This window comes from Epinephelus lanceolatus, chromosome 10, assembly GCF_041903045.1.
Source record: "Epinephelus lanceolatus isolate andai-2023 chromosome 10, ASM4190304v1, whole genome shotgun sequence".
NCBI classification, from domain to species: Eukaryota; Metazoa; Chordata; class Actinopteri; order Perciformes; family Serranidae; genus Epinephelus; species Epinephelus lanceolatus.
In genome coordinates this window covers 46,693,675-46,710,356 of record NC_135743.1, presented here as the reverse complement: position 1 = coordinate 46,710,356, position 16,682 = coordinate 46,693,675, and the positions used below count along the sequence as shown (strand labels likewise).

The window sequence follows — 16,682 nt, the reverse complement described above, 5'->3', positions numbered from 1 at the left end:
GTTTGAGAGCAAAGATCTGGTCACCGCTGTGCAAAACTCCGCAATACAATTAGGTCCGAAAAAACTCCGGAGGCAGACAGAGAAGCCTGTATGCAAACGATGCCACAAAGTGGTTGAGATGAAGTCGAGTAGCACAATAAACTTGGCAAAGTATCTTAAGGACTGAAATCCTGCATTTTATTACGAATTTTGAGAGGTTAGTAAAGCTCCTGTTTCAACATCATTGAAGTATTTAACATTTATGATAAACATTAACTTGGCCAGCTGCACACATTAATGTTAGCCTTTTTATTTTTTATTATTAGCTGAGAGCCACATTAATCATCTGTTATGCTATCATTAAGCTAGCAGCCAATGGCTAATAGTAAAACATCTAATGTTATTGTGCAGCCAGCATTATCAGTCTTGCCCATCTGTAATGTCAATTGACTTATGGCTAAGCCCCGCCCTCAAACGCGATGAGCCAATCCCAGTGCGTATAGTCATTCCCATATACTCGGACATTCTCTGAATTGAAATGAATTACAGAAAGTCAGTTTTGTTCAGTTTTAGGAGCTTTTTTGGAGATTTGGTGTTTAAAAATCGTCAAACGGTAGCCTGAGAGGCTGGGTGACAAGGTGTTTTTTTTTTTTACACTTTAAAACCACATCTCAACCGAGAAAAGTGTCTCCTTTGGATAAAGTTGTGTGGTAACGTTAGACCACAACATCAACTCAACGTGAATAAGATTAATAAGGATGTCTACATCTGTTTTAAGGTAAGTCAACATTGTGTTTGAAGCAACATATTGCCACTTTGCTGGAAAGAAATATAAAGTTATCTTTAACATCTCTAGCTAACGTTAGCTAGAGCCAACCCGTTAGCTCCTAGCTGCGTTGTTCATCATGTCAGCTTGTTTGCTGGGAGTTCATTAGCCTATTTTGTTGTAGTTTTGTACTTTGGTGATCGTACATCATTGTTAGCTGTTGTCCAAAGGGCTCTAGTTAAGCTAACATTAACTTCTGGAGCTTAGCTTCATTAATGTATCTGTAATCGCAGAGATAACAAAGATTGGCAAACGTTATGCTGAATGATTCAGTGTAAATACTGTAGCACCAAACTAACGGAGAGACACTCTTGGTAAGGATGGTAAAAAGGCTGTTATCCTTTTCTCATATTCTGAGCCAAAAACCTTAACTTCAGTGGTAGCCTACTTTAACTTGTTGTCTTTGATGGCGACGGCAACGAGATGTGGTTCACAAGCGTACACTGTGACCTGTACATTTTGGCTTGTAATTTAAGCTTTTCATCGACCTTCTCAACAATAAAATGATTAATATATCCTTCCAAAGCGTAGTTTAGGCCCTTTTGGTTACTTCTCAATGGCATCTGATAGTTATGTCCCCAAAAAACATCAATTGTCTCCTGCGAAATGCCGTGTACTGTGACAACTGCCATAGCACCCTGGTCACTTAAAGGGACATTGTGTAACATTTTCAGTTGTTTATTGGCAAAAATTGATGTCTGCATTCATAAATATATCATCACTGGTGTACTATTACCTCCACCAATAATCTGACTTATTCTCGTAAAAGGAGAATTTCGGATTTGCTTGTACATTGTGCGGGTAAGTCGTCTGTGGGGTTCCATAATGTTTCGCCATCTTGAGAATACATCCGCCAGCAAGGGACATACAGCCCCGCCTTCGGCGTTTTTGTTGAGAGCCAGGCCAGCGCTGCGTGACTGAGGAGCTGAAGGAGAGGAGCAAGAGGCGCTTCGCTACTACCCCGGCAAATTTTAAACAAAGTCCCACTCTTTGAACATAACGCAGGATCATGCATATGCAGCATCATGGGAGACGGAATACTTGACGCCAAGAAAGCACAAATGGGAATAGAAAAGGTAACGTGACTGGTGAATTAAAAAATGAGGGTCCACATCGGGGTAGCCTTTCCCAGGTAGAGAGAGCTGCTGAAGGAGAATGGTAATGCGATCGCCGGTCACGTTGCCTTTTTGACTCCCTTTTGTGCCTTCTTGGCGACGAGGATTCCGTGTCCTGTGATGCTGCATAATACATGATCCTGCATTATGCTCAAAGAGTGGGACTTTGTTATGCTGCAGTAGTGCCGGGGTAGTAGCGGCGCTGGCCGCTAACAGTGGCTAACAGCTGTTAGCGGCGCAGTGTTGCGAGGAGAGAAATGAGGTGTGTGAGGTTGAGCCACTTGTCAGTTGTCAAAGGACAAGACGTGATTGGTTTGTTTCGATTTGCACCCGCCCCAACAGTCCTACGTTGTAAACACAGCCAGCATGGTGAGGAGGGGGTTTGTCAGCTTGCGTCCCGTGTGTCTGTGTAGGAGCCTGAATGAATACTCCATGAAGTATCGGATGACATGGTTTCATCAACATTATCATAGCTTTTTGATACACAGTGACTACCGTTGTTGCAATACGCGTTTGAAACAGTGAGGCGCTAGAGTGCGCTATCCGTTTGAATGCAATATATGATTTCAACGTTAGACAGGAGAAATTCCTACACACTGTGGCTTTAATGTTGATAGTTTGTCCGAGTGAGTGGAGGGGGGCGTGGCTTAGCCATAGGTCAACTGGCACGGACAGCCTAAAAACCTTGTTGTTATTGTTTTATTGCTGTTTTTTGTTTGTTTTTTCACTGCCTCAGACAACTCAAAAATGTCATTGATATCTTAAAATAAACTTGCTGTTTTTTATTTTTTTGCACTTCTGAACTTAAAAATATTCAGTTCAATTCAATTTTATTTATAAAGCCCAATATCACAAATCACAATTTGCCTCACAGGGCTTTACAGCATATGACATCCCTCTGTCCTTAGAACCCTCGCAGCAGATAAGGAAAAACTCCCCCCAAAAAACCCTTTAACGGGGGGAAAAAAATGGTAGAAACCTCAGGAAGAGCAACTGAGGAGGGATCCCTCTTCCAGGACGGACAGATGTGCAATAGATGTCGTACAGAACAGATCAACATAATAAATTAACAGTAATCCATATAACACAGTGAGACAGAAAGAGAGACAGAGAGAGAGACAGAGACAGAGAGAGATGCAGGACCGACGATAACGATAATAGCTTACAACAACATTAATGAAAGTAATAATATTATAATTATAATTCCGGCTTTTGTGGTACAATATGTTGAAAGTATATATTAATATCTGATAGTATACATATGTGACAATAATCATATGTGTATAATAACAGTAGAAGTATGACTAATGATAACAGCAGCAGCAGGAGGCATCTGGCAGGACCACGGCAGCAGCAAGACTACACACGTCACACTATCCAGGCACCGCTGCGATTTAACTTAACCTGCGAGTAAGTGGAGCACAAAGGCTCCGAAGAAGAAGCCGAATTAGTGACATGCAGTACGACCGAGTTAGCAAGATGCAGTAACAGGACATGAGAGAAAGAGAGAGAAAGAGAGAGAGAGAGAGAGAGAGAAGGTGCTCAGTGTATTATAGGAAGTCCCCTGTCAGACTAGGCCTAAGTCAGCCTAACTAGGGGCTGGTACAAGGCAAGCCTGAGCTGGCCCTAACTGTAAGCTTTATCAAAGAGGAAAGTCTTAAGTCTAGTCTTAAATGTGGAGACGGTGTCTGCCTCCCGGACCGCAACAGGAGAGGAGCCTGATAGCTGAAGGCTCTGGCTCCTGATCTGCTTTTGGAGACTTTAGGGACCACGAGTAACCCTGCATTCTCAGAGCAAAGTGTTCTGGTGGGATACTATGGCACTATGAGGTCTCTAAGATATGACGGAGCCTGACCATTTAGTACTTTATAAGTTAACAGTAGGATTTTAAATTCAATTCTGGATTTTATAGGGAGCCAGTGCAGAGAAGCTAAAACAGGAGAAATATGATGTCGTTTCTTAGTTCCTGTTAGTACACGTGCCGCTGCATTCTGAATTAGCTGGAGAGTTTTTAAATACTTATTTGAGCTACCTGATAATAGGGAGTTACAGTAATCCAGCCTAGAGGTAACAAAAGCATGGACCAATTTTTCTGCATCTTTTCGGGTCAGGATAGAATGCCTTTATTGTTATTGCAAAAATAATTTGCAGCGAAATTGAAAGTGCTACACCTATTTCAGTGCCTATTTCAATTGTCATTATTGCACCCCAAAAACGAGCATATGCACTTAAGCTCATTTCATTTGCCCTGGTTGATGAGACTGATGACCCAGGGGTAGAAACTGTTATGAGCCTGTTCATCCGAGATTTAAGGCTTCTGTACCTCCTGCCAGAGGGCAGAAGAGTAAACAGTCTGTGGCCAGGGTGTGTGCAGTCCTTTAAAATCTTGTTGGCTCTGCGGAGGCAGCGGGAGGTAGAGATGTCCTCCAGGGTGGGCAGAGTGCAGCCAGCGGTTTTCTCCGCCATCTTAATCACCCTCTGCAGAGATTTTTTTCTGCTGGCAAACAGCCACAGTACCATAGCGCGATGCATTGCACCAATACAGAGCGGTAGAAAGCAACCAGCAGCTGTTGGTTGAGGCCTAATTTTCGCAGAATTACACAGATGAAAAAATGCAGTCCGTGAGGTTTGTTTTAAATGAGAATTAAAGACAAATCTTGATCAAATGTTACTCCGAGGTTTCTTACGGTAGTGCTAGAGGCCAGAGCAATGCCATCTAGAGAAACTATGTCATCAGATAAAGAGTCTCTGATTTGTTTGGGGCCAAGAACAATAACTTCAGTTTTGTCTGAATTTAACATAAGGGAATTAGTGCTCATCCAGGTTTTTATGTCTTTAAGGCAGTTATGAAGTTTAGTTAATTGATTAGTTTCTTCTGGCTTCATCAATAAATACAATTGTGTATCATCCGCATAACAATGGAAATTTACAGAGTGATTTCTAATGATGTTACCTAAAGGAAGCATATATAGAGTGAATAGGATTGATCTGAGTACAGAACCTTGCGGAACTCCAAAACAAACTTTAGTATGTAACGATGATTCACCGTGAACATGAACAAACTGAAAATGATCAGATAAATAAGATTTAAACCAGCTTAGTGCAGAATCTTTAGGCCAATTAAGTGTTTCAGTCTCTGTAGCAGAATTTGATGGTCAATTGTGTCAAACGCCACACTAAGATCTAATAAAACAAGTACAGAGATGAGTCTTTTATCTGAAGCAATCAGAAGATCATTTGTAATTTTAACTAGTGCTGTCCTTAGTGCTATGATGCACTTTAAATCCTTCTTCACATAAATTATTATCATGGAGAAAATCACACAGCTGGTCTGTGACTACTTTCTCAAGGATCTTTGAAAGAAAGGGAAGATTAGATATTGCTCTATAGTTGGCTAACACCTCTGGGTGGGCTTTTTTAGAAGAGGTTTAATTACAGCTACCTTAAAGGACTGTGGTGCATAGCCTGTTAATAAAGATATATTGATCATGTCTAATAAGTGAGTGTTAACTAAAGGTAAGACTTCCTTAAGTAGCCTAGTTGGGATGGGGTCTAAGAGACATGTTGATGATTTAGATGATTGTTGAGGAGAAATCGGGGAGAAGCAATCTAAATATATATTAGGTCTTACAGCTGTGTTTGAGGGCAGATAGGTACTATCTGAGGACAGGAGGTCATGAATTTTGCCTCTAATAGTTAGAATTTTGTCATTATAAAAGCTCATATAATCATTACTGCTAAGGGCTAAAGGAATGCAAGGCTCAATAGAGCTGTGACTCTCAGTCAGCCTGGCTACAGTGCGGAAAAGAAACCTGGGGTTGTTCTTATTTGCTTCTATTAAAGCTGAGTAATAGTTTGCTCTGGCATTACGGAGGCCCCTCTTATACATTTTGAGACTGTCTGCCCGGACTAAATGAGATTCTTCCAGTTTGGTTAATTGCCAATTCCTTTCAAATTTTCGTGATATTTGTTTTAACTTACGGGTTTGAGAGTTATACCAAGGAGCGAACTTTCTTTGCTTTGTTAATTTCTTTTTAAGAGGTGCTACGGAGTCGAGTGTTGTTCGCAGCGAGCCTATGGCGCTATCAACAAGACGATCAATTCGGGAGAGTTTACTCTTATAAATATTGTCATTGATGTTCTAATTTTCGTTCAAAATATGTTTTAAACCTCTTAAATTTTTGTCATAGAAAAAGAAAGTTTACCTGTTGGAGGTGAGCTGTTTGCAGAGGTGTAGAAAGAGCCTGTTGTCTGCAGCGCTTCATTAAACATCTCACTGTGGCTGTTCTGCTTTCACCTTCCTCCCTGCCATGTTATTTGGCTTGCCTTTATTGAAGAAAAGCCGCTGACAAAGTTTCACTAAGTCAGTAATAACACATTTCATTTCCTATAGATTCTGCACAATAAAAGTTCCCCATTATTTTGTTATGTTTAAACTTCTATTGTAAAGCACCCAAATGAGAGATTGAGAGTTTTACAGCAGCAACTTAACACAAATTCTAATGCGGGGGGCGAGCTTTTGGACCTACTCCTGAGAGGGTCCATCTCTGGCGTGGCATGGTTTTACTCAGGGCAGCCAAGAGTGACAATGGAACAAGAGTAAGAGAGAGGGGAAGAGAATGTGAAAGTTGTATAATTGCATGTTTCTGAAAATGATTTATGATTTTCTTTGAATGCCGCTTTGATACTTTATAACCCACTCAACTGAAACCCATGACATGTTCTTACAAGCTTATCTGAACTGCCCAACCTGCAGGCCAACCTAGCAGGTCCTGCAGGCTGTGGGTTGATCTGCTCACTTATACCCACATTTCAACATCTTTGCACTTGAGGTCTGATCTCGGACTGTTTCAGCTCCCTGCCAGATCAGCAAACTGTCTGTTGCTGCTCTCTCTGGAGCCGCTGTCTTTCTTGCTAATGGTCAGTTTAACATCTGCCTGGTTAGCTCAAGTTAACATGGCAGCAGTGGCTAAAATCAAATACAGAAACAATACAGGCTTAGTGTCGCATAAAGTTTGAACTTAATAACATGTATCACTTTTTGGGTACTGGTGCCGAAAAAGTGGTACTGGTCTGGTGGTGAAAATTTTTAAATGATACCGAGCCCCAGTAACTACTTGCCTAAAAATATAACATAGACAGGACCCCAGAGCCATAGAGATAGCTGTGCATACAGTAGATGGTTGTGGTATCCATGTTCTCATGATTTAACAACTAATGTAACCAACAAAGGCAATCACTTATAAAGTCTCTATACTTCTTGAACTTATGTCATGTCCACATAGCACATTTTAGTGCTTTGCCATTGCTCTTTGAGGTAATGAGAGTGATGAGTAACGAAGTGACTGATTACAGGAATCAGGGGCCCTGTGTCAGCTGTGTGTGACAGCTCTCATGTGACATCAGCTTTCTCTCTGAGGGAGAAACTGTATGAAAAAACAGCATCTACTGTGTGTGTGTGTGTGTGTGTGTGTGATATGACATCATTTGCCTCACTCCTGTCTTAAGCCCTTTTCACACAGAGCACGCAAAGCGCAGACCTCTGGCGACAAACCCATTCATTGTGTATGTGCTACGGCGGCGCAAGAGCGCATTGCTCTGCCGCCGAGCTGTGCAGCATGCGAGAGGGCGCATGCCGTGGCGTCTGCGCGCCACCAGCCTGCGCTCGAATTGAAATTTTTTTAATTTCACCGCAACGCGCTGTGACGACACCTCAGCGCGTCCAATAGCAGAGAAGAGCCTGAAGTAGACCCGGAAGTGGTCACCATGGAGCTGTAGCTCCTGAACGAGCCTGTACTCCCCCAAATCCTGTCTTCCGCTCCTTGCTCTCCGCTTGCTCTGCGCTTGCTCTGCGCCCTACCCTGCGGTGGGCGCCGGAAAATCGCACTCTGTGTGAAAGAGGCTTTAGTCCTGTCAATGTGATGGAGTGATGTACACACACCCACACACACACACGCATGCACCCACGCACACACACACACACACACACACACACATGCACGCACAATCCATGTATCATTTGTTCATTTGTTTTTCAAAATAAAATGAAATATGAAAAAACAAAATAATGACTTGTTTGTTCAATATGTGTTTCCAGAACCAAAATGAAAAAACAGATACCGACTCGTTTTCCAATTTCCGATTTTCTGTTTAAATGGAAAATGGAAAAAAAAAGGATAAGGGGCTGGATTCGGGCCTTTCATACACTTTCAATATTTTCATCTCCCCGGAAGCCAAGTTTTTTTCTTTTGGTTTCTTGTCGGACCAGTCGGAGTGACAACTACATCTGGGTCATGGAAGCTAACGCTTTGGCTAACAACCACTGCATGTGGAGGCTGCAAATTTAATTATTATTATTATTATTATTATTATTATTATTTTTACCATTTTTTTACCATTTATTCTTGTTGTTGCTAATTTATATCATACCTAAATGTATGTATTCTACGTGCTAAAGAGAAATTAACAATCTCCACTTAATTTAGCATCAGCGTGAAAGCAAAAGCATATATAATTGTTATTTTTTTTAATATAATTTATACATTCAGGCATCAAGGGGATAAAGGGACTGAACACATGTGCCTGTATTTTTTTTTCACTATAATAGCAGCATATATGTATGTATATGTATATATATACATGTGCGCCATACATATATATATACATATGTATATATATATATGTATGGCGCACATGTGTAAATTAACAGTCCTTTATGCCAAAAGTCGTAAAGAAAGCAAGGGAAGAACATTTAAAAAATCCCTGGGGGGTGGGAGTGGCAGTGGCACGGCAGAAATCTGAGAGCAGAAATTCCGCGAGCGCACAGAAGCAGTTTAAGTGCGAGGAGTAAAGCTGAAGCTTGAGCAGGAAATCTGTGCGAGCAACATGGTATCTGAGTGCGAGCACACAGTTTGAACAGAAACAGAGTAGATCTAAGCGCAAGCAGAGGCTATTTGATTGTGAGGGCAGGGTTTGAGGGACAATATTACAAAATCTGAACGTGAAATCAATAAATAATGCTCTCAAACTGATATACCACTCTCTTGAATAAAGATAGGGATAAAGCCATAACTACTGTAGGCCACAAGCAGTTGAGAATGGAGCGCTCCTATGCGAAGTTCAAAACTTCCTCCGCAGATCTCTTTATACAAGTACCTCAAGCCTCCTTTATTTATTTATTTTTTTGCCTTTATTCACTGATGTAACGTTTTTGTCCTGATATTTAGTGTGATATCTTTGTATATTTCTTCAATAATAATATCAATAATAATTTTAAAAAAAAACAATAAAAAAGCTTCTGGGTCACGGAATGTGCGAGAGATGAAAATATTGGAAGTGTATGAAAGGCCCGAATCCCGGCCCGTTATCCATTTTTTCCATTTTCCATTTAAACAGAAAACCGGAAATCTGAAAACGAGTCATTATCCGTTTTTTCATTTTGGTTCTGGAAACAAATATTGAAAAAACAAGTAATTATTTTGTTTTTTCATATTTGGTTTTATTTTGAAAAACGAATGAACGAATGATACACGGATTACGCGCGCACACACACACACACACACACACACACACACACACACACACACACAAACACACTCATAGACAGGCCACAGCAGCGCCAGTTGTGAATCATTATTGTGTCAATTTTGCATAAATCAGTGGTAATGTGGGCTGACTGTGCTGTATACCACTGCCTGCCGGTAGTCAAGCAGTGACTTGCTTACGGCCCACACTGTCAACCAACCTCTGGAATTTCCCTGCAGATCCCCTTTTACTAGAATACCCAAATGTATTTCAACTGGCAGTCCACTTACTGAGAAGAGGAGATGGATATCATTCTTACAGAGCTGGGGTCAGATGTGGTTAGCCTAGTTATCTAGCTAGCTTTACTTAATTTTTAATGGAAAAGTTCAACATTTTGGGTGATTAGCAATTTCCCATTGTTTCCAAGAGTGAGATGAAGATACTAATCTTATGCCTGTGTGTTTTGTACAGAACTAGAGTCAGGAGGTAGGTAGGTTAGGAGTTAGGTTTGGAAAAGGAACCATGGTTGGGTGTATTTAGGTTTAGGTCAGTAAAGTTACCGTGGTTAGGTTTAGGAAAAGAAACATATTGAGGATGGATCTTAAAATGCATGTCATGTGGGAAAGTCAGTGGTTTCTGACCCTTCCACCACTCCAATCTGCCTCCTAATGAGACCACTCGGAACTGCGTCCTTTTTACTGGCTCATGATTACATGAGATATGTACAAATTCTGGTGCATTACTTTTCGAAGGAAAACATATGAAGAGTTTTGTGTTGTTACTCACCAATCATATGTGGTTTAGTCCATGATACCAAACCTGACAACTTCTGCATGTAAAAAGTGAGCGCACAGCTTGTATACTACATGGTTTGTTTACGTGACATAACAAAAGTGCATATTTATAAGATTCAGGGTGCTTGCTGTTAGGACATGATGTTGGGACTACACTACATATTCTTAGAGGGAAATATTTTTACCTGACATTGTGACTGAAAGGATTTAAATATGTCAGAGATTTTTCTTGTCAAATTCAGATAACAGAAACCCTGAGTGATAAAGCTTCTTGCTGTGTGTGTGTTTGAGTGAGAGACAGAGAGAGTATGAGAGAGAGGGGGAAGAGAAGGTGGACTATTGCATAATGGTTCCGTAAGTTATTATTATCTAACTTAAAACCCTGCTTTGTCGCTTGACCCGTCTGCTTATACAAACCGCCTGTCCTGTGGGTCAACCTGTGGGTCAGCCTGAGCATCACTAGCATACAATAATGCTGGGTACACACTACACGATATCAGCCTGATCACAGCCTGACGCAATGCGGTACGGTGTCGGCTCGGATCATAAATGACAATGAGTGTCGTATGCGATGATCCATCATCTCATCTCTTGTAGTGTGTCATAGTAGAAGACAACCAGCGCCACGCCTCACAACGTTCCAACAGAAGGTCTTGCATGTTTGATTTTCTTTTAGTCCAGGGGCCAAGGGGCTAATTTTCACAAACTGTTATCACTTAAAGGGACCAAACAATTTTGGTATTTTTGACTTCCTCTATGTCTCTAGTTTACATTTTGGTATGATAGACCTGCCTATCTAGTAGCTCAATAAAAAAAAATTGGATGATCTTTGAGTCCTCCCCAAAATTGAAAATAGTCAAAACTAGTGCACCCAGAACTTCAAACAGACAAATAGAATGGGGCCCTATTAGTACAGGGCTAAAGGGATCATTTTCACAACTTGGTAGGCCCCTCTCACCCATGGGGACCAAATGATTTTGGCATTTTTAACTCTCTACAGGTCTGTAGTTTATATTTTAGTATGATAGCCCTGCCTATCTAGTAGCTTAATTATAGTTATCACTCTGTAAACAAACTGATAACGCTAGGAACACAAATTAGAATTTAGACCATCTAGAGCCGTTAAATAGTATAGCATTTACTCTGTCACATCATTCATCGTCCACATCACTATCTTCAGCTCCGGAAAACATTCCAGCTCATTTGCCTGGTTGCTGCAGGTTTGTAGTTCACACATATCAGTGCAATGAAGACCACTTTGCAGGCATGGCCATTCTGAAAGTTTACATGTTCGTGAGCAGGAGCATGATAGTAGGTCCAATACAGCCTCTGGTGCAGGCATACCTTGCATCCACTCAATGGCCAGATCCCCATCATGGATCTTCCATCCATGATGGTAGCATGGATGTGTGTGTGTGTGTGTGTGTGTGTGTGTGTGTGTGTGTGTGCGTGTAATCTGTGTATCATGATAGCAGCCTGATAGTTTGCTCATAAGGCATGCATGTAGAGACAATCTTCACAAGGTGGAAGCTGACTGGAGTCTATTTCTCCATGCCTTGCACAAAATAGCTGGTAGCGAAGTGTGTTAACTTTAGTTGTGTTTGAGGAAGGCAGGTACATCTGACATGTGAAATAGGTCACCTGAGACCTCCCAGGAGCTTCCCAATTCTGAATGTGTCTTGGCAGGTCTTGTTTGTTCTCAGTTTTTTAAATATGGCTGACTTTCCACGGCCACTGAAAGCACGAATAGGAAGCTGTTTGGGCTTAACTATACAGACCAATGAGCAGTGATAACTAACATGTCTTTGGGGTCATCAGGTGGGAACCTCCTTTCACCAGTGTTTCGTCTAGTTGATCCCACGACACCTCCAGGAGGCTAGACAGTGATCTCTGGCATCCCAGAGACACTCCCCTAATGCCAGGTCTCACTGCTCCCCAAACAAACCCAACATCCTCCTTTACCTTACTTACACATGGCTTTCTCAGCCTAAACAGCACTGCCACCTTCAACAAACCCAGGCTCCGTACATGCGAGCTCCAGGTAGAGACAGTGCCGATACTACCTATCCTAGCACATTCACCATACTCAATTTCACACATTACATAGCATAACTCCAATATAAGCTAAAGTTAAAGGAGATAGAGAAGATAAACTCCCAGGATCAGCAAACACATTCACATTGCAGCATGGTCTCAAACAAAGGGGATTCAAATAGGCCACTCCCACACTTAAATAACCCTCCTCTTCCTGGATTTTCTCCTGAGAGGACTGATTGGTGGATCTCTCCACCTGATCTCAAGGAGTTATGTACCCTGCTTAGTAGTTCTCCCTGCTGGCCCCCAGCTGACATTATCTCTCCTCATCCAAATCCACTGACTAGCTCTGGCTGCTTCATCTGACATTTCCTTCACTGTATTCCTCAAACTCTGTCTCCGCACTCTGTGTTCCCCCAGGAGTGAGACAGCTGATCTTGCTATGAATCCCCTACACCCCACTTCCACTGGACAAATCCTAGTTTTCCATCCATGCTGCTCAGCTTCTGCTCCTAAGTCTGCATACCTAAGCTTTTTTCTTTCATAGGCTTCTTCCACTGAGTCTTCCCAAGGAACTGTCATCTCAATGAAATAAACTATCCGTTGACTCACTGACCACAACACTGTGAGGCCTCTGCTTGGTACAAACTATTCCTGGGGAAGAACAAGCTTTCTCCCTAAATCTACTTGCATTTCCCAATCACAAGCACCTTCTAGGCGGCCACACCCTTGCCTCCTAATTTATCCCTTCTGTATTTCTCCCCCTCACGGACAAACTGAATTGCTAAACTCCTATTCTTAAAACCCTCTGAATTTACCCTTCAGTGCCTGCAGCTAAACTTTTCAACACCTGGTTATGTCGCCATGTATATCGGCCTTATGACAAGCTAACTTTACAGCCTGACAAGATATGCTTTAAGGTTGCGGTACCTGAACACAATGGGCATGATGGGTCCCCATTTACCCACAGTTTTAGGTTCTTGGGGGTTGGTAACACATCATATGTAGCCAGGAATCTAATACAATTCTCCTCCATACTTCAAAGGTCCCTCCAACTAAGCTTCCTCTTCTCGACACTTTCCCAATTCAACCACTGTCCCTGCTTAGCCTGGGCCACTACCTTTGCACCCCTTAATATCTCCTCCTGTCTTCGTATCTGTTTCACAACCAGCTTTCTTTTATCTTTGAGACCTGCTTTATTCCATACCAGTTTGCCTGAGCCAAGCCCCAGGCCTCCCTGGCCAAACTGAACATTACCTACAATCTCTGCGTGCCTAAGAGCTGCCTCTGCCTCCTGAACTGCCGATCTTGGGTTCCACTTCCTCCCCTTGGTTGGATTTGGAACCACACTCCTAACTACCAAGTCCTTACTCTCAGATAACAAGAGCTCTGTCCTGACCTTGGTACATTTAAATTCCTCTGTTAAACTAGATACTGGCAGCTGAAGTCCCTTTTCCATACAATGCAACACTACTTAGGCACCTAGGAGTGCACAACCACTTCCTAATATAGGAGCTAACCGACCTTTCAATTCTCTCCACAACGGATATTGGAATTTAATAAATTGACAATGGCCACATTAACCTAGGATATAGCCCAAATTGCAGACACCACAACTTCAACTTTCCTGGAAGTTCTGATTTATCTATTCTATCCAATCCTTCCGCCACATCTTTTCTAAATTTCACCACCTGTTCCTCATCATTCAACTCCACATTGTACCACCTACCTAAGCTCTTTACTGACTTTTCCCTAATTGTTGGGATTTCCTCATCATCTATGACAAACTTCCTGTCACTTAACTTCCCTCTATGTATCGAGATGCTTCTAGACTTACTAGGCTTGATCTTCATGCTGGCCCACTTGAGGTTCTTATTTACCTTCTCTAGTAGCCTCTTTGTACATGGCATTGTTGTGGTCACCAGTGTCATGTCATCCATGTAAGCCCTAACTGGTGGAAGATGCAACCCGTTCTACCGTCCCGTCGATGATTACTTCCATCGCCATAGTAAATGCTAATGGAGAAATTGTACACCCTGCCATGATGCCTATTTCTAGCCTCTGCCAATCTGTTGTGAAACCTGCTGTACTTAGACACAATTTAATATCCTGAAAATATGCTTTCACTAAGTTAACAACTACCTGTGGCACTTTGAAATAGTCAAAGTCACTCCAAATGAGGCTATGTGGTACTGAACCAAACGCATTTGCAAGATCTAAAAATATTACATGCAGGTCCCTTTTTTTAATCTTCACTGCCTGAATCTGGTGCCAGATCATGCTAGTATGCTCTAAAGACCCTGCAAAACCTGGTATTCCTGCCTTCTGCACCATAGTATCTATTAAGCTATTTCTTTTTAAGTAGCTAGCTAATCTCTGCACTACTACACTAAAGGAAATCTTCCCCTCCACATTCAAGAGAGAAATCATCCAGAATTGGCTAAGGTCCACAGACTCCTTCTCCTTAGGAATGAGGACACCCCCTGCCCTACGCCATGCTCTTGGGATAATTTGTTTCTCCCAAACTATTCCTAGCTGTTTCCACAAAAATTTAAGGATATCAGGTGCACTTTTATAAACCCGGTAGGGGACTCCATTAGGCCCTGGGGCCGAAGAAGCCTTTGCATGCCTGACCGCCTCCTGAACTTCCTTCCACCTAGGTGGCCTGACATCCATCTCATGCTCTATCCCTCCTAATGGAGGGATATCCAGTGGAAAACCTACTATCCTTCTCTAAATCCATGTATTTCTCAAATATTCTTCAACCTCTAGCCTTTCTGCTTTAAGCTGCCCTCCCTTTTCCTGGCTAAACAATCCTTTAACAAACTTAAAAGGGTCCCTGAAAAAACCTGTCCTTACATGTTCCTTCTTCCTCCTCATGTTCTTGAGATGCTCTGCCCTTCTAAGAACTGCTAGCCTGCTTCTCAACTCCTCTTGCAACACATTAATTCCCTCCCTTTCTTCTTCTGTAGCCTTTTTCCACTGTTTCCTTAACTGTCTCCTTTCCTTAACTAACTTCTCTATTTCTCTTTGCCGCCTAGACTTACCTGACTGTACCCTCTCACCCCTCTTTCTCTCATGCACCCCAAACCTCTCTGCACCATATGAGTAACTTATATCTCCCATCTTTTCTAACGTTTCTATTGCATTTCCTCTAAGCCTTCTTAAGATTACTAACAAATCTCTATTAACTATCTCCCATTCTTTACTGTCATTTGCCCTAGGCCATCTAACAAACTCTAACCTTTTGCTCCATGGTTCTCTCTCTGACTGGCATACTGACCTCAATATCACCTGCATCCTCTCTTACCACCCCCTCCTCCTCCTCCTCCTCAATGGCAGTGTTACTGATATCCTAATATCTGTCGCTGGATTTCATCCAGCTGACTTCTTAGGAAGTACTGATCAAGGATGAAGGCAGCAGGTGAGCCCCCCTATTTTAGGACGGCCTACAATGGAGAAATAAGGCACCTTCTTCCCTCTGCTAGCCTGGGAGTTCGCCTTAGGCAAGTGGTAAGACTCCCTTTGCCTCCTAGTTATGGGTCAAATAGCAACTGGGCAGCTCTGAGTGCTAGCAGGCCTACTGTAGGCTACAGTAACACTGAGTGTTAGCACAGTAACTGGGTAATCAGTTTCCCCTCCTTGTGATTGTCTTCATTAACAAAACTGGTGCATATTTAAATAAAATATTTCAGAAAATTTGTAATACAAAAAATACTTGTCTTAATATGAGTGATCAACTGGGCAAGTTACATGGGGATATGTATTAGTTAATTTTTCACCCTATTTGTAGTGTTTTGCCTACACAGGTGTAAGTTTGTTTACAGAGTGATAAATATAATTAAGCTACTAGATAGGCGGGGCTATCATACTAAAATATAAACTACAGACCTGTAGAGAGATAAAAAATGCCAAAATTGTTTGGTCCTCATGGGTGAGAGGGGCCTACCAAGTTGTGAATATGATCCCTTTAGCCCCTGTACTAATAGGGCCCCATTCTATTTGTCTGTTTGAAGTTCTGGCTGCACTAGTTACCTGTCAGGGGCTGGTGACATCAGATGGTGAGGTGAATAATCTAATAACCTACTTTTCATGATTGACCAATAGGAATGGCAATGTGCTGCCATGTAGGCTACAACTGTATGGCAACAACACCCCAGCCTTTTTGATATTTCCTTTAGGGATGTTACCACACAGAGTATAAACAGAAAAATGATAGTGTGAAACAGCAGAGGCACTTTAGCAACTCAGTGAGTTCTGCCATTAGCATGAAGCTAGCAAGAATGTTTTTCTTCATAATGGAGGATATAAAGTAATAAAATTAAAAAATAGTGGCAGGGCTTTTACATACCACAACTGCAGAGGCTACCAGCTTCATCTGTAACAGACTACATTATAAACAGGCTGTTA

At 41.9% G+C, this 16,682-nt stretch overlaps 1 protein-coding gene across 1 annotated transcript in view; it reads left to right on the top strand.

Annotated features, from left to right (window-relative positions):
• Positions 1–16,682, top strand: part of tgfb2 (transforming growth factor, beta 2) — a 194,671-nt gene that overhangs the window by 86,955 nt on the left and 91,034 nt on the right. The gene's annotated exons all lie outside the window — the stretch shown is intronic.